This window comes from Equus caballus, chromosome 27, assembly GCF_041296265.1.
Source record: "Equus caballus isolate H_3958 breed thoroughbred chromosome 27, TB-T2T, whole genome shotgun sequence".
Classification (NCBI taxonomy): Eukaryota; Metazoa; Chordata; class Mammalia; order Perissodactyla; family Equidae; genus Equus; species Equus caballus.
In genome coordinates this window covers 24690070-24709603 of record NC_091710.1, presented here as the reverse complement: position 1 = coordinate 24709603, position 19534 = coordinate 24690070, and the positions used below count along the sequence as shown (strand labels likewise).

The 19534-nt window shown below is 41.0% G+C and overlaps 1 protein-coding gene across 34 annotated transcripts in view; it reads left to right on the top strand.

Moving 5' to 3' along the window:
* TACC1 (transforming acidic coiled-coil containing protein 1) overlaps positions 1–19534 on the top strand; it is a 120285-nt gene that overhangs the window by 69052 nt on the left and 31699 nt on the right. The window lies entirely within an intron of this gene.

Here is a 19534-nt window from a genome sequence, read left to right as displayed (position 1 = left end):
CTCCCGTTCTATGGGTTATCTTTTCACTCTTTTGACGGTGTCATTTAAAGTTATAAAAGTTTTTAATTTCAGTGAAGTTCAGTTTATCTATTTTTCTGTTGTCCCTTGTGCTTTTGGTGTCATATCTAAGAAGGCTTTGCCTAATTCATGGTCACAAAGATTTACTGCTACATTTTCTTCTAAGAGTTTTATAGTTTGAGCTCTTACATTTAGGTCTTTGGTCAGTTTGAGTGAATTTTTGTATATGTTGTGAGGAAGTGGTGCAGCTTCATTCTTTTGCACGTGGATATCCGGTTGCCCCAGCACTATTTGTTGAAAAGACTGTTACTATCCCTATTGAATTAATTTTGCACCCTTGTACAAAATCAATTGACCATAGATGTAAGGGTTGATTTCTGAACTTTCGATTCTGTTTCATTGATCTATATGTCTCTCCTTAGGCCAGTACACACTCTCTTGATTACAATAGCTTTGTAGTAAGTTTTGAAATCAGTCAGTGTGAGTCCTCCAACTTGTTTTTTTTTACCCCAAGATTGTTTTAGGTATTTTAGGTCCATTGCATTTCAATATGAATTTTATGTTCAGCTTGTTAATTTTGCAAAGACGGCAGCTGGGATTTTGATAGAGATTGTGTTTAACCTGTAGATAAATTTGGGAAGTATTGTTATCTTAACAATATGATGTTTCAGTCAAGGATGGAGTACATGTACAACAATGGTCCCATAAGGTTAGTACCCTAGAGCCTAGATATGTCATAGGCCATACTGTCTAGGTTTGTGTAAGTACTATAGGGGAGGAAGAAGTTCTCCTCTACCCTTCTAGGTTTTTCTGGCTGTTCTAAGATTAACAGGAGAAAAACAAACAAAATAACATGTACCCCTGGGAAAAACCCAGAAAAACTGAATAATGCACCAAAATGGCCAAAGCCCTCACCTTAAATACCATCCTCAGCTAAAGACAACACAAGATGTTGGCATTGGAGAGAGACAGTGACTTCAAAGGGAAGGAAGGCAGTTCACAGGTAGGTGAAAAGGAGCAAACATTTGAAAAATGTGTTTGGCCACACAGAAACAGAAGGACACAGAGGGGAGCCCAGCAAACAGGCTCTTCTAGGTTCCTCCCTGTCTCCAACCTAGTTCATGTTATGTAAAGGTGATGGCTCACTTCCTGAGATAGGTTTTTTAATCTAACTTTTTTTAGACAGTTAAGGGGGAGGTAACAAGAAAAACTTTCTGAGTCTTTTGTTTCTTAAAAATAATCAGCCTGAAATAATCCTCATGTTAAAGAGACACATTTTGGGGTGGCAAATTTTGTTCCCCTTCAGTACACTCTATGATGTTTGCACAACCACAAAATCACCTAACAAGACATTTCTCAAAATCTATCCCCATTGTTAAGAGACACATGACTCTGTTAGGTCATGGGATGTCTTTCCATTTATTTAGATCTTCTTTAATTTCTTCAAACAATGCTTTGTAGTTTTTAGAGTAGAAGTCTTGCACTTCTTTTGTTAAATTTATTTCTAAATATTTTATTCTTTTTGATACTACTATAAGTGGAATTGTTTTCATAATTTCATTCTTGGATTTTTCATTGCAAGTATATAGAAATACAGTTGATATTTGCATATTGATCTTGTATCTGGCAACCTTGCTGAATTCATTTATTAAGTTATAGTAGTCTTTCGGTGAATTCCTTAGGACTTTTTATACACAAAATTATGTCATCTGCAAATAGAGATAGATTTACTTTTCCTTTCCAGTCTGGATGTGCTTTTTTCTTTTTCTTGCCTAATTGACCTGGCTAGTAGAATTTTGAAGAGAAGTGGTGAGAGTTGACATTCTTGTCTTGTTCTTGCTCTTAGGGTAAAAGCGTTCAGTATTTTACCATTAAGTATGACATTAGCTGTAGGTTTTTCATAGATGTCCTCTATCAAGTTGAGTTTTCCTTTTATTCCTAGTTTGTTGAGTGCTTTTTTATCATGAAAAGATGTTGGATTTTGTCAGATTCTTTTTCTGTGTATATTGAGACGATCATGTGGGTTTTGTCTTCCATTCTATTGCTATGGTATATTACACTAATTGATTTTCAGATGTTAAACCGCTTGCATTCCTGGGATAAATCCCACTTGTTCATGGTGTATAATCCTTTTTATATGTTAGTGCATTCAGTTTGCTGGTATTTTGTCTAGGATTTTTGTATCTGTTTTCAATAAGAGATACTGGTCTGTAGTTTGTTGTTTTTCCTTCTTGTGATTGCTTGGTTTTGGCATCAGGGTAATACTGCCTGGATAGAATGAGTTGAGAAGTGTTTCCTCCTCCTATATTTTTTGGATAGTTTGTGAACGATTGATATTAATTCTGCTATACATATTTGATAGAATTTACCAATCTGGTCCAGGTACTTTTTTCAGGGGGAAGTTTTTAATTTACCAGTTCAATCTCTTTACTTGTTTTAGATCTATTTAGATTTTCTCTTTCCCCATGAGTCAGTTTCATAGTTTGGGTCTTTCTAGGAATTTATTTTATCTAAGTTATCAAATTTGTTAACATACAGTTACTCATAGTATCATTTTCTTGTTTTTAAATGGAATTAATCAGCCCTGCTGTGCCTTTTTCACAGAGTTTGAGAATCAAGTTACATAATGTTTATGGAAGTGCTTTGAAGGTCATATCAAGTGGGAAGTATTTTATTTGTGCTAAATTCTTAGTTCTAGGAAAACATAACCAGGTTACACTGTCTTCAGTTTATGCAATTTAATATTTATACTATGCTCCTCCTTTGTGAATTGCATTTCAGGGGAGAGATTGTTGCCCTTGTTACCAAAGGAATATGAACTGAGGTTAAGTTGGAGGGGGAGTTAACATGGTTTTGGGGCCCGTGTACCTATTTCTTGAGGGTAGCAGAACATAGTTCCTACACTGTTAGGGTCAAAGGGTGTCAGTGCCCCGTTAGGAAATCAACTTTGGGGTCTGGCCCATTCAGCTCCCAGCCCGCCCTGAGAGTAGCTGTTCCTTTTCTTCTCTGAGGACGTACTGAGCTTGATCCAGTCACTGATTCACTAACCTCTCCGGTAGCCCATACCTTAGATGCACTGTATTCGTTCATCTCACCTTGTCCCAGCTTGCTTCTAAGTCAATAATAAGGTCTTTGAAAAATACAACCCAGCTGCCTTCAAAAATAAAGAATTATTTTATATAACGCTTCTAGAAGGTTTTCTTGCTCAATACGAAGGCAAATCCAAAGAGGAAATAACTCATTTAGAAAGGGAAGAGAAGTTGGTGACGCAAGAAACTGACTCCTTAAAATCAGAAATCTCTCGGTGGTAGTGTTTTCTGTGTAAAAACATGTGAGGTGGCAATCATAAGAGAAGGTGGTAGTTATTCCTCACGACTCAACACTTACCTGTTCTGCAAAGGGGCTCGGAGTGTGACTCTTATCTCCTTTACTGAATTATAAGCCCCACGCACTTATTTTATCATCTCTTCATGCCTAAAACAGTGTATGCTGCGGGTCATAAGGGCCTGAGGTTGGTTGGTTAGATGATTATCTCAGAAAGTATTTTGTCATTTGATTTTAGGGCTTCAAGTCCTGATGAAGCTAACAGTTTAAACTAGTTAGGGAGTGTGACATTGAACATCTGGTTTGGATCTTTATGTAGAATTTCTTAGTACTGTGGCTTACAGTCAATTATACATTTGTAAAGCTTCACTATCACGGCTGGGCCCTCCAAGTCTGTGGGATTTCTGCATATCATTTATGTGGCCCTGAATAGCAGAGACTCACACTTTGGGCTTGAGTTCAGAAATCCAGGCCAGTGTCTTAGTAACCAGGGATCCTATTCCGTAGTTGTCAGATTGAGGTTTGCTGAGTATGAGACATATTACAACCTAGAGGGTTGTGTGAAACCTCCACCAGTGAGGATAGATTAGAGCAGGGAAGTAGGAACAGTTGCATCTGTTTGAGATGTCTAGCCCAGCTTAGTCATATGGATTCTTCATCTCATTCTGAGCACTCAGAAGTATGGTGCTGTTGGTTTGTTCCTAGAAACCAGCTGCCCCTCTGCTTCCATCCTGACTCTCAGATGCCCGCCCCTCAGTAGATGCAACAACACAGACCGATGTACTTGACTGGGTCGTACCATAGCATTGAACCTCCAGCCTGGAACCCTTCTTCCTTGGCTCTGATCCCACATGGGTTTTCTCAGAGTCACCCCCTGAATGAAGAAAAATCAGATGAATGAAGATAGCTCTAGAATTATTTGAGAGGCTTTCTACTGTGGTTGAGCCATGACCTGCCTGTGCCCCAGATTTGGCTGCATTGCCTCCTTCGCTTTCCTTCTCCCTTGCTCCCTCCCTGTCTGGGTTTTAACCTTTCTGAGCCACAGTTTCTTCATCTGTAAAATGGGGTTAAGAAATACCTCACAGGGTTGTTGTGATTAAATAAAGTAATGTATCTGGAGCTCCAAGCACAGTTACAATAGTAGTGTAATTATGAAGAATTTTTCAGGAGGCAGACATTTCAAAAACAGCCCTTAGCAATAAATTCCACCCTTCTGTCTTGGGAAGACAAGGAGAGGTGGCTGGTTGAGGTTGGGAGTAGGGGTCCTACGGTGAAATGAAGACAAAGGAGAAGCGGGTAGAAGAGGATTAGGTTTGGGCTGAGAAGAGATTTTTGTGCTTCATAAGAATGATTCTGGGCCTCAGGATGGGGGAATTGGCTTACTATTAGTAATTTGTTTATGTATCTGTAACATTTGGGGATAATTTAATGCTTGTCTAAGGTTTATTGCATGAAGATCGTCGCACAACAAAAGATCTGTGGGTGAGTCTAGAAGAGAGGCCAAGGCTGTGTCCCAGGGTTTTGTAGAACTTTTCTTTGATAGTACATGGCGAATGTCTTTCCATGTCAATAACTACTTCAGAACATTATTTCTACTGTTGTTGTACCACAATATATTGTTTTTGTTTTTGTTTTAGTCATTGAACTGGAGTCAGACAGCTCGTCATGAGGGAGTTAAACAGTGACTGGGGAGACTTTTTCTTTATTCTTTTTCTGGAGGACGTAGGGCTGGGTACCACCGCTGGAAATCTTGCAGAGTCTGGTTGCATGGGGATTTGCCTGGTTTCCCTTGTGAAGATCATCAAGCCTTGGGTAATCACAAATCACGCTGCTTTTTCCATCACATGGAGACAGAACCTTTGTCCTTGCTACTGAATAAGACTGAATTTCTCTACTATCTGTGAACAAACTCTTATCTTATAGGGTACATGAAAATGGGAGTAAATAGCACATGTAGTTGAGAAGGTTTTTCCTTGACATCAGATATGTGGTGTCTTTTCAAACACTGATTTTCTGAGTGGTTCACACACTGCCTGGGTGTCCTACCATTCAATCCTGTTCTGAGGCTGACTGTCCGGGCCACAGTGACTTACAGAACTCAGGAGAATAGTTTACTGGTTTATTACAAAGGATGCAACTGAGGCACAGCCAAATGGAAGAGATGATAGGGCAGAGTGTGGAGCTTCCTGTCCTCTCCAGGCATGCCATCCTTCCTGCACCTCGATGTGTTCACCAGCCTGGAAGCTCTCTGAGTCTCACTGTTCACGACTTTTTATAACCCAATCTCAAGCCCCCTTCCGGTCCTCAGAGGTTGGGAGGAGGATGCTGAAAGTTCCCACCCTCTAATGACGTATTTGGTCTTTCTGGTGACCAGCCCCCATCCTGAAGCTGTCTAGGGGCCCCACCTGAGATACCTCGTTAAACTCAGGTGTGATCCAAAGGGGCTTGTTATGAATAACAGAGAATACTCCTGTCACTCCGGAAATTTCCGAGGGTTTTAGGAGCCCTGTGCCAAGAACCTTGTGCAAAGGCCATTTTTATTATACCGCAGATGTCTAGTGTGAAAAGATATACATGAAAATGTTCATCACAACAATGATTATAATGACAAAAAAATTTGGAAACCCTCAAAAATTACCTGACAGGCTCTGTAGCACAATGGATAGTGCATTGGACTTCTAAAAATTACCTGACGTGTAGTATGACTTTAGTGTTTCTGTCATTAGTTTAACAAATGAATGTATATTTTAGCGTGGAGGATGGGGGAAGGGTGGAGTCCTGTGCCAGGTGGTGCTAAGCGCAAAGAAGCGACCCCAACAGGGGACATGCCCACCTGCACGCTCTGCAGCGTTTTAGATTTGCTGGAGAGGGAGGGATTGCTCTCTTCATTCATGTCACTTTTTAAGTTGCTGTTCTCAGCCAAAAGGCTGACACTGCGAGTTCTCTGCATAGGGAAATGGTTAACAAATGTGGCGTTTGGATGTGTTAATGGCGTCCCCTAGGAAACTGCCGTGTCCATTAAGGTAGCCGCTAGTCATGCGTGCCTATTTAAACTAACCAAAATTGAATAAAATTAAACATTCACTTCTTCAGTCATGTTTCAAGTTCTCAATAGCCACATAGAGCTAGTGGCTGTCTCATTATACAGCGCAGATGATAGAACAGTTTTTACCATTGGATCCACACAAGGTCACATGTTACATTTGGTAGAATTATGTCTTTTTGGTCTCTTTTAATGTATTAATCTCTTCTCTCCATTCCTCTACCACTTTTTCTTACTTCATTTTGTTTAAGACAGAGGGCCACTGTCTGTGTACTGTCCCATCTTTGGGATTTATCTATTTCCTCATTTCCTGTAAGCTGGAAATTAGGTCTAAAAACTTGATTCAGGTTATGTATGTATTGTTTTTTTAACAAAAGTAGAAAGAGGATGAAAAGGGCCCATACTTAGGTTGCATGTGTGCCCACCCCTTCCCCTTTCTTTGTTAGAAAATTCTAACAATACTGAAAGCCTCTTTCCAGTTTTCCCCAAAGGCATCAATCACTGATGAGTTTCCCCTGCCTTATATAATAAGTTGATGTCTTTGTATATTTAAACTGAATAGGGTCTCAGGCCGTACGCACTGTTCTTCCCCTTGCTTTCTCCACCTAACCTGTCTGAGATGCTCCCACATTAGCACACACAGGTCTCCTTCATTGTTCCACGCCCATACAGTATTCCAGTGGAGTGTTGTGCCTTAAATTATCTATCAGGCCCCTGTGATACTTTATAATAGCACAAAAAAAACATGTGGGAACCAGCACTTCAGTGAACATCCCCATCCTTGTACATATGTGTGTTTGGTCCTCTTTGTGAGCATAGTTAAAGTAAATTCCTAGCATTGGAAATCATGATCTGAAGCATCTGTTCATTCTGGATTTGGTAGGTATTGCTACTTCCAGAAAGATCCCACGATTGTCTTGCCCACAATATGTACGGGAGTGCCTCCTGGCCGCCTTACCTGGCTGCTGTTACTGACCGTCATCATGTGTTAGTTTTTACAGATCTGAAGGGTTAAAAATGCTATCCTGTTATGAAAAACTATATGCCAACAAATTGAACAACCTGGAAGAAATGGACAATTTCCTAGACTCCTACAACCTCCCCAAACTGAATCAGGAAGAAATGGAGAATCTGAATAGGCCAATCACAAGTAAGGAAATAGAAACGGTAATCAAAAACATCCCCAAAAATAAGAGTCCAGGACCAGGCGGCTTCTCTGGAGAATTCTACCAAACATTCAAAGAAGACTTAATACCTATTCTTCTCAAACTATTCCAGAAAATTGGGGAAGATGGAGTACTCCCTAACACATTCTATGAAGCCAACATCACTCTGATTCCCAAACCTGACAAGGACAACACAAAGAAGGAGAACTACAGGCCGATATCACTGATGAACATAGATGCAAAAATCCTCAACAAAATTCTGGCAAACCGAATACAGCAATACATCAAAAAGATTATACACCATGATCAAGTGAGATTTATACCAAGGACACAGGGATGGGTCAACATCTGCAAGTCAGTCAACGTGATACACTACATCAACAAAATGAAAAACAAAAACCACATGATCATCTCAATAGATGCAGAGAAAGCATTCGACAAGATCCAACACCCATTTATGATAAAAACCCTCAATAAAATGGGTATAGAAGGAAAGTACCTCAACATAATAAAGGCCATATATGACAAACCCACAGCCAACATCATACTCAATGGACAAAAACTGAAAGCCATCCCTCTGAGGACAGGAACAAGACAAGGTTGCCCACTTTCACCACTCCTATTCAACATAGTACTGGAGGTGTTGGCCAGAGCAATTCGGCAGGAAAAAGAAAGAAAAGGAATCCAAATAGGTAATGAAGAAGTAAAACTCTCGCTGTTTGCAGACGACATGATCTTATATATAGAAAACCCCAAAGAATCCATAGAAAAACTATTAGAAATAATCAACAACTACAGCAAAGTAGCAGGGTATAAAATCAACATACATAAATCAGTAGCATTTCTATACACTAACAATGAACTAACAGAAAAAAGAACTCAAGAACTCAATCCCATTCACAATCGCAACGAAAAGAATAAAATACCTTGGGATAAACTTAACCAAGGAAGTGAAGGATCTATACAATGAAAACTACAAGACTTTCTTGAAAGAAATTGACGACAACATAAAGAGATGGAAAGACATTCCATGCACATGGATTGGAAGAATAAACAGAGTTAAAATATCCATACTACCTAAAGCAATCTACAGATTCAATGCTATCCCAATCAGAATCCCAAGAACATTCTTCACAGAAATTGAACAAAGAATCCTAAAATTCATATGGGGCAACAAAAGACCGCAAATTGCTAAAGCAATCCTGAGCAACAAAAACAAAGCCGGCGGAATCACAATCCCCGATTTCAAAACATACTACAAAGCTACAGTGATCAAAACTGCATGGTACTGGTACAAAAACAGGTCCACAGATCAATGGAACAGAATTGAAAGCCCAGAGATAAAACCACACATCTATGGACAGCTAATCTTCGACAAAGGAGCAGAGGGCTTACAATGGAGAAAAGAAAGTCTCTTCAACAAATGGTGCTGGGAAAACTGGACAGCCACATGCAAAAGATTGAAAATTGACCATTCTTTTTCACCACACACCAAAATAAACTCAAAATGGATCAAAGACCTAAAGATTAGGCCTGAAACAATAAGTCTTCTAGAAGAGAATATAGGCAGTACACTCTTTGGCATCAGTTTCAAAAGAATCTTTTCGGACACTGTAACTCCTCAGTTGAGGGAAACAATAGAAAGAATAAACAAATGGGACTTCATCAGACTAAAGAGCTTCTTCAAGGCAAGGGAAAACAGGATTGAAACAAAAAAACAGCTCACTAATTGGGAAAAAATATTTACAAGCCACTTATCCGACAAAGGGTTAATCTCCATAATATACAAAGAACTCACACGGCTTAACAACAAAAAAACAAACAACCCGATCAAAAAATGGGCAGAGGACATGAACAGACATTTCTCAAAAGAAGATATAAATATGGCCAATAGACGCATGAAAAGATGTGCATCATCGCTAATCATCAGGGAAATGCAAATCAAAACTACACTAAAATATCACCTTACACCTGTTAGATTGGCAAAAACATCCAAAACCAAGAGCGACAAATGTTGGAGAGGTTGTGGAGAAAAAGGAACCCTCATACACTGTTGGTGGGAATGCAAACTGGTACAGCCACTATGGAAAACAGTATGGAGATTTCTCAAAAAGTTAAAAATAGAAATACCCTATGACCCAGCCATCCCATTACTGGGTATCTGTCCTAAGAACCTGAAATCAGAAATCCCAAGAGTCCCTTGCACCCCTATGTTCATCGCAGCATTATTTACAATAGCCAAGACGTGGAACCAACCTACATGCCCAGAAACTGATGATTGGATAAAGAAGATATAGTATATATACACAATGGAATACTACTCAGCCATAAAAAAAGACAAAATTGGCCCATTCGCAGCAATGTGGATGGACCTCAAGGGTATTATGTTAAGCGAAATAAGCCAGACAGAGAAAGACGAACTCTATATGACTCCACTCATAGGTGGAAGTTAACATATTGACAAGGAGATCTGATCGGTGGTTACCAGGGAAAAGGGGGGGTGGGGGGAGGGCACAAAGGGGGAAGAGGTGTACCCACAACATGACTAACAATAATGTGCAACTGAAATCTCACAAGGTTGTAATCTATCATAACATTAATAAAAAAAAAAATAGTATCCTGTTTATTGATTGTGTGAAAGTGGGCATACTTTTCCAATATGTTTTGGCCATGTATTTTTTTTTTAATTGTTTACTTGTTGAACCCTTTATCATATAGAATTTATTCTTAATTTCAGTTGTTCATTGGAAGGCACCATGGACAGTATATTTTTAAATGGGAAATGAGGCGGAGGATTTATGGTCTGGTCGCGGCTTGCCACCTCCAGTTGGTAAAGTCCTTAAGACATGAGATTCTTTCTGTGTGTTGTCTTTAATTCTTCTTTTAATTACGTGAGTTTTTGTTTGTAAAATTCTTGGTCCTGGTGCCTGACAAAGTAGTCAGTGGTCGACTTCCTCCCTTTTCTTCCTTTATGTTCTTCTCTTGCTCTATACTAGGTCTGCGGCAGCCAGCTTATCTGGTGTCCAGTGATGACCCTTGTGTTTCCTGCACGTATGGCGTGTGAGCCTGTCTACCAGGGCTTCACAATGCCTGACCTCCCAGTGGGACTAGCCCAAGTGAGGCTGCCGGGCAGGCTGGCAGTCTGGCTCTCCCTTCAAATGAATGACCTGTAAATATCTGGCTGTTAAAAGAGCTCCTTGTCAGTAGAGTGGAGAAAGGTCTGCAGATTTAGGCCATACTTTGGCTGTCTCCTGACCTTATGCTGCATTCTGCAGAACAAAGTCTGAACCACCCTCTAGACAAGGAAAGTATTTACCTGAGTTTGTGCCACGAAGGTGGTTTCCCAACCCAGGGTAGCCTGTCCAAGTATCCCTTCCTACCACCGGTATACTGACAGACCACAACCCCAGCAACTTCCACCTGATGTCCAGTGCCCCTTAGGGGGCTGCTCCACCCTTCAGTCCAGTCTTCTTTTTTTTTTTGCTTGAGGAAGATTAGCCCTGAGCTAATATCTGTGCCACCCTTCCTCCATTTTGTGTGTGGGTCACTGCCACAGCATGGCTGACAAGTGGTGTAGGTCTGCACCCGGGATGGAACCACTGAACCCAGGCTACTGAAGGGGAGCGCACGTACTTAACCACTAGGCCATGGGGCCAGCCCGCCTTCAGTCCAGTCTTAACGTTGACATGTATGCAGTAAGGTGACTGAATTTTGTTTAAACAAACCTATTTGAATTTGTGTTTTAGTGAATGTTGCCTCTCAGAGATTTAGTCCACCCTTAAAATTGCTTAAAAGAGCCCCTGCAACACATTCCTTTTGAGTGTTCTCAGAGGTGACAAGCTTTATTCTTTGATGTTGAGATTTTTTTCCCCAGTAGCTTGAGTTTAAACCCAGTGTTGTGATTGAAGTTACAACTACAAAGTAATGAGGGGAGCCCTTCGGAGGACCCTAGAAGTGGTCCCAAAGTGCAGTCTTCTGGAGCAGTGCTTCCTAAATGCCCCACTGTGAGGAAGGCTGTGGGTTTTCTCCCTTGGGGAATGCTCTGACGTCATTTTTCATTAAATTTCAGGGGCTCTATGAACCCTTTGAAAGTTTTCCTAAAAACGCTTCCCGAGTTATTATAGAAGATGCTCATTATCTTATATTGATTCTGAGATTTTGTTTGAAGGCTGCTGCCTCTGAGTCAGACCCTGTATCTTAGACTTGGGTGTGAGACAATGTGTTCGTCTTGAGGTCAGAAGGAGGCCAGTGCGTGTGGCTCTGCAGTGCAGGAGGCCTGTCACGTTGTAGCAGCTTTCTCGCTTTACATATCAGGTATTTAGAAATCATCACAGGGAGCTTCTTGTAGCTAAAGGAGAGGAAGTGATGGGACAGATTTAAAAGGAGCTTGCAGACAACGTTTTGCCAAAAAGTTAAAATCTGAGGGGAAAAAGTCAAGCATATTTGAAAATAAGGCCAAATCTGAAATGTTAATATACAGTGTTTTCCAAACGGTTGCTGTTTTATCTCCTCTTAAATGAGATTGTACATGTGAAAGCAGCTAGCCAAGTAGGCTCCCAGTATATGTTAGCTGAATACGCTTCTGAGTTTCAAAAATATTTTGTGCTAATGGCATTTCCCCTCTACTAAGGCTTTCAAAGTTTCTCATAAACTTGTATTTTAACCCAGTGTATTTTCAGCATACCAGAGTGCAAACAAGAATGTCAAGCTGTTACCTCAGCTTTAAAACTTTGGCATTTGGTGCCTTTTTTTTTTGATATTATAAAGGGGGAGGGAAAATCTCTTTCTACATGAGAAAATCTGTATCCTGCATGAGCATTAAAGGCATCTACTCTTTTAGAGCACCCACGGGCGATTCACACAACCTTTTAGATTTTGGGGAGGCTGGTTATTGAAAGGAAGCGTTTCATTAACAACAACAAATGTGGCAGAAGTGGAAGTGTTGGTCTATTTTTGGATTTCCTCTGCTTGCTTTGAATTCATCTGCTGATCTAATCTCTGACTGACTGTGTTCGCTATGCCGCCAGGCAATGCTGTGCTTGTCAGAATTGGCCAAGCTCATCAGCCTCATTCCAGGGAGAGAGCTTTTCAGCACTCCGGAGGAAGGTTTTTAAGGAATATAGGGTTTTTGTAAAAATGGAAGGATGAATAGACGTAGGTTAGTTACATAACAGTGTTGTCAGATGAAAATCAAGGGCTGACGGCTGTGGCTGGAACTTTAGCTAATGGGGGATTGGGAATGGAGCCTGCTGACAGCTTGGAGATTTGACTTCTTACTGACAGTTACTTGTGGTGTGACACTTGAAGTTTAGGTTCTCTTTTAGGGCAGCACTAGATATGTGGGGCCAGCTGGTACTGGGACACTTGCTGATAGAGAATGTAAATGCAAATAAAATCATCCTCAAACATACCTTTTTGAATTATGGGATTAATTGATTTTTTCCGGTTTTACATTCTCACAATTTCCAACTCTGGTTTAAGGCAGTGAGCAGTGCTCTCCAACGCACTCCCTCCTGCCCCGTCAGTACTTTGTACTGGTGACGGAAGATCCTGGACCACAGAGGGGCATGCAGGGTCTGGGTGTAGGACCAGGCAAGCCTGCCTACCTGGCACCTGTCCTGAGCTAGCCAAGAAATGCCTGGGCCAAGTGTCTTCTTCTTTTTTTTTTTTTTCCTGCTTTTTCTCGCCAAATCCCCCTGGCACACAGCTGTATATTTTAGTTGGGGGTCCTTCTAGTTGTGGCATGCCTCAGCATGGCCTGATAAGTGGTGCCATGTCCGCCCCCAGGATCCGAACCTGGCGAAAGCGGAGCGCACGAACTTAACCACTCAGCCACCGGGCCGGTCCCCGGAGTGTCTTCTTGTTGGAGCTTCTTCACTGCCTGCTCAGCTGGGGCTGAATTCAGATGAGGGGTGATGTTTTCCTTCCCCGTTCCTCCACGGTGGGTGCATGCTTTATGATGCTGCAGATAAAACTCTTTAATCCCTGGAGCTACAGGCATCCTGGGTTGCTGGGTCTGTGCGGGGTTGGAACTTTCCTCCTACACTGAGACACATTCTCGCTTTCATTCCTCCTTCCTCCCCAGCTTTCAGGCTGCCTGCCCTGTTCCCTAACACTGTGAGGTACTCTCCCTTTCTACAGTTTCAGGTTCTCAGCTTGGTAAAAGCAGCCGATAGAGAAGGGTATGAGGATCTAAAGGGAGTAGATAGATGTGGAGGAAAGAGGGAGGTTCTGCCCTTTGCTAACGAAGAATAGGGCAGAAATGGAAAGCTAGGAGAGAGGTAAGTGAAAGGCAGCTCTCAGGTTTCCCCTTGGTCTGTGGGAGGCCTGGGATTGATGGTCAAGGAATGGAGAAACAGAAAAAGGGTTCCAAGAAGTGGGTGAGAGGTGGGACGACAGGAGGAAGGAAAAACGGCAGGTGGGTTGGTAAGACTGTACAGTGGGCCCCCAAGATCCAAGGTGGGTTGAATCTACAGATGGGGAACCCACAAATACTTGGATTTCGTGTCCTTGAGGAACCAGTCCCGTCAGGGATGCCTACCTTCTCCTTGTCTCTAGCCTCACCCTTTCCCCTTAAATTATCTCAGGCCTGTGGGGAAGAACACAGAGGACTGAAGTACTGGGGCCCTGCGCCCCCAAGAGGGAGCGTGTTGATAAATGTGTAGAAGTCAACGGCAAGGAGGGGAGAAGGGGAGAGAAATTATGTAACACGCAAAATTGTTTTTTATTGTCATCAGCTTCCAACATCATGCACAAAAATAGACCCTCCACATTCCCACTGCCCAGATTAAATAATGATCAAGATTTTCCTGGACTTCCTTCTACCATCCTCTTATTTTCTTTTTCTTTTCTGTTGTTGCTTAAGTGTTTTTAAAACAAATTCCAAGTAGCATGTCATAAATATTTCAATATGCGTCTCTAAATGTTTGGACGCTTTCCTATATAACTATGATATCCTTATTAATAATATTACTCTTCTAATTTACAAAGATGGTTAAAATTCTAACTTTATTTTAAATTGGATTAATCCTTTTTAGATAAACTTTTTTAAAAAAAAGAATCAACCACTATACAAAATTTAGATTTAAAATATGCTAAGGCTCAAAGGTGAAAGTGTAGGATGGAGGTAACTTATAATTATGTAGTATTCACATCTACATCCATGGCTTCAATTAAGTCAAATATTATTCGCAGCCCAGATCTCCTCTCTGAGCGTACTGCCGTCTCAGCATCTCTACTTCAGAGTCCCAGACAGCTCTCAGCGTGTCAAAGGCCAAACTCCTTGCCCCACTCGACAGCCCCCCAGCTCTTTTGCTGGTGTTCCCTGAATCTCATTGAACGGTGAGACCATCCTCTCGTTCCACAAGCTAAAAACATACGAATCATCTTTGATACCTCCTTCTACTCCAGTCCCATGTCCAACCTGTCACCAAGCCGTGTCAATTTTACCATTTTCTGTCTCATATATTGTATTCTTCTCCTCCTGGTCATTAGCACCACCCTAGTCGAAGCCCCCAGAATAACATACTAGCAGTTCTCGCTGTCCCTTTTTGACCTTTCCAGTCCTTCTCCACTTTGCAAGGGGAGTGAGCTGTTCAAAACATACATCTGATTTTATTCCCCCTGCTTAAGCTGTCTGTGGCTTCCTCTTGCTCTCAGGGTAAAAACGGGAATTCTTAACAGGGCCGGCAGGGCTCTGCAGGCGTGGTACCTTTCTGCTTTCCATTCCTCCATTTTCTGTCTCCCCCTCATTCCTTCAGTAATTATTTAATGAAGGTCTGTATTCCCTAGTAGACTCTAAACTGCATGGCAGCCAAGACCTCGTCTTTTTTGCTTGCTGCTGTTATCTCCGGTGCCTAGTACAGAGCCTGGTACATAAAAAATGCTCAGGTATTTGTTGAATGACTGAATGAGTGAATCCGTCCAGAAAATATGTTTACAGATTACACTTTAAAGAGTCTGACCATTTAATTGCTATAAATCTCTTAAATATCTAAATTCTTGAAGGCCTGAAATCAGAGGGCTCTCAAGGATCTTTCAGCTCAAACTTTTCATTTTATCAGTGAGGAAACTAAGGCCCAGAAAGCTGAAGTGACGTGTAAAGTCCCTGAGCTGGTTAACAGCAAAATCAGTCCTATTGCTCGGGTCCTCTGACTGCCAGTGCAGACGTTCTCTGTGAGGGAGCCGTGGTTCCTTAAGCGTGTCCAGAATGTGCATTATTTGGCTGTTGTGTAGTGCTGTGTGTTCACCAGCGTTGCCCAGGCGTCAGGCCCTGCCTTGGCCTGGGTATGGAAGCTGTTCTTTGTTTTACTGACAGATAGGGAGCCGCTTCTTTGCACCCACTGCATTTTTGGTTAGTTTTCTTTCTTATAGTGAGTTGGAGTCTGTTTCCTTCTTTCAGTAATCCACATTATCTGATTTTATTCTCTGAAGCTGAAATAAATTTAATCCCTTTATCTAAGCAGCCCTTAAAGTATTCAAAGACCCTATGAGGTTTCTCAGTTTTGTAGGCTAAATACCTTAATTCTAAGGTATTTAGAATTGTTTATTGACACAACCATCTTCATCTACATTCGTCTTGGGGCATTCACTTTTGTCCCTGATTTTTTTAAGATGAGGAGTTCAGAACTGAATTCAGAATCCACTGAATTCACAATCCCAGATATTATGTGATCAGGATACTCCAGGAAAACTACTTATTGATTCTGGCATCAAGAGGTGGATCCAACATAATGCTTCAGCAGTCGGGCCCTGGGGTTGGACAGACTTGGGTTTGCATCCTGGTTCTACCACTAGCTAGCTGTGTAACCTTGGACTTGACCTTCCTTAAAGCCTCGTTTTCCTCATCTTTAAAATGAGCTAATAAGACTGTTGTCTGGATCCAGTAAAATAATCGAGGTGTGCTGTTAGTAGCCCACGGCTTGGTCCATGCAAGCCCTCAGTGCTTTTGAGTTAGTATTGTTGTCATTGGTATTTTTGTTTATCTGACTGTGATCTAAGATTGCATTTGCTTTGTGCTCAGTTGCACCACAATGGGTTATCTTGAGCTCAGAGAATCTAATTATTGTTTGTGTCACTTGGATGATGTAAATAGACCTATTTTGGAAAAGATTAAATTGATCATGGGAGATGAAATATATTATACTTGTAAAGATTCAGAATTTGAGTTTTTAAAACAATGGGATTTATGAGATTGAAAAATACAAATTAACTAGATCAGAGTCTAATTAAAATCTAGTTATTTCCATTTCAATAGTGTTTGAGTTATATGTTACTGAGAGAAACTTGATTTACACAAGTCAGTAGTGACAAATGATCATTCTAAACAATTCCACTTAGTATTTGAGACTATTCTTCTGTTCCAGAAGCCTGAAAAAGGAGCAGAGAGAAATTTGTATTTCAAAGTTGTTACCAATAATATCTAACAATTCATCTAATTTCTTTTTTAAGTTAATTCTTATTGAGTTTATGATAGTTTACAATCTTGTGAAATTTCAGTTGTACATTATTGTTTGTCAGTCGTGTTGTAGGTGCACCACTTCACCCTTTGTGCCCACCCCTCACCCCCCCTTTCCCCTGGTAGCCACTAATCTGTTTTCTTTGTCTACATGTTTAAATTCCTCATATGAGTGGAGTCATACAGAGATTGTCCTTCTCTATCTGGCTTATTTCACTTAACATAACTCCCTCAAGGTCCATCCATGTTGTTGTGAATGGGACGATTTTATTCTTTTTTATGGCTGAGTAGTATTCCACTGTATACATATACCATATCTTCTTTAAACAATCATCAGTTGATGGGCACTTAGGTTGCTTCCACATCTTGGCTGTTGTAAATAATGCTGCAGTGAACACTGGGGTGCATAGGACTTTTGGAATTGCTGATTTCAAGCTCTTTGGATAGATACCCAGTACTGGGATGGCTGGGTCATAGGGTATTTCTATTTTTAATTTTTTGAGAAATCTCCATACTGTTTTCCATAGTGGCTGCATCAGTTTGCATTCCCACCAGCAGTGTATGAGGGTTCCTTTTTCTCCACAACCTCTCCAACGTTTGTTACTTTTTGTTTTGGTTATTTTTGCCATTCTAATGGGTGTAAGGTGATATCTTAGTGTAGTTTTGATGTGCATTTCCCTCTTCATCTAATTTCTTAATTTGTAGGTGTAAAATTTAGAGAAAGTACATAAAGTGGTTCCTCATGAGTTCAGATCTTTTTGGTAGAAAGTGTAATATTAAAATGTTTAACAGTATCATTTTTAAAAGTCTCAGATACTTTTGTGGCTGTCTCTATTAAATATTCACTGTTTCAAGGCAAATTCCTTGTTTTGCAAAACATTTGAGATTCTCTGACACCCACTGGGGTGTCCAGCAATTTAGTTAGTTCTGACACTACCTATCCATAGTTAGCACAGACCCGGAATATAAAGGGCTCAGTCCCACGGGACTGCCCCCCACTTCAGATGTCAGTCATGAGTCTCACTACCTCTGACCAGCTGGCTATAAATTTGGGGGTTTCCACAGTCCGCTTTTCAGCTTCCATAATTCGCTAAAATGACTCATAGCAGTCAGGATGCAGAGGACGAAGTGTGGGGGAGGGGCGCAGAGCTTCTGTACCCTCTCCTCCTCGGGCACGCCACCTCCCAGCTCTTTACGGAGGTCGTCAACCTGGAAGCTCCCCGAACCCTGTTGTTTAGGGGTTTTTATGGAGGCTTTATTACATAGGCACGATTGATTAAATCATTGGCCGTTGGTGATTGAGCTGAAACTCCAGCCCCTCCTCCTGCCCTGAAGTGAAGGTGGGTGGGGCTGAAAGTTCTAACCCTCCAATCACGGCCTGGTCTTTCTGGTGACCAGCCCCCATCCTGAAGCTGCACAGGGGCCACCAGTCATCTCATTAGCATACAAAGGCACTCTTACCACTCTGGAGATTCCAAGGGTTTTAGGAGATCTGTGCTAGGAACAAAAATATTTTTTATTATGCCACAGATGTTGAACCTAAAAAGCTGACAGTAAGCACCAAAACTTAAAATAAGTGATAACTACAGTGACACATGGTAATTAGTCTTTGGGTGGTGAACACGATGTAGTCTACACAGAAATGGAAGTATAATGATGTACACCTGAAACTTAGGTTATAAACCAATGTTCCTGCAGTAAAAAATAAAGTGAGAACTATCTCTCCTGTGATGTGATCAAGATCTTATACAATGACTGATGCTAGGGCTTGAGCAGGTGTGCCCAGACCTGGCCTGGCCTCTAACCGTTGCACCTGGACACATGTAGATTTTTGCAGCCCTGGTTTTTGATGTTGTATTTTCATTGTTACTTGTCTACCTCACCCCCTGTCAGCACAAAGAAACAATCAATAACACATTCATAACAGTTTGAATATATGGAGAGAGAGAATAGGAGAATGCACACACACAAGTTAAACTGTCAGGACACTCCAAAACATTCTTGTTAAAATTTTGTGTGTAATGCAGGTGTTTTAAAATTTTTTATTTTGAAAGGTTTTAGACTCTACGACAGATAAAATAGTACAATGAGAACTCCCATATACCCATCCCCGATTCAACAGTTATCAAGATTTTGCCACATTTACTTTCTCTTTTTTAAAAAAATACTTTTGAAGTACGTTAAAGCAAATCCCAGGTATCATACATTGAGAGCGTTTAAAAATTACAGTCTTAATAATAGTTATCTATATATTTAAAAACAAAACTTAAACTGGACAGTGGTAGCGTATCTAAAGCGCCTCTGCAGAATATGGTTTGTAAGCCACTGCCCGATTCCAGTCAGAGCGGAGTCCTGTAAAAAGAAGTGTGCGTTAAATTAAAACTGTCCTGGCAATTGCTGGCTCTTTGATCCTGGATTAGGATTAGGCAGGAGGATTAGAGGGGCATCTGTGAGTTTCCTTTAAAATCGTGGACCCCGTGATAATAACCCGTTTCTTCCATTTTTGTTGCTGGTCTGTTGTTATTT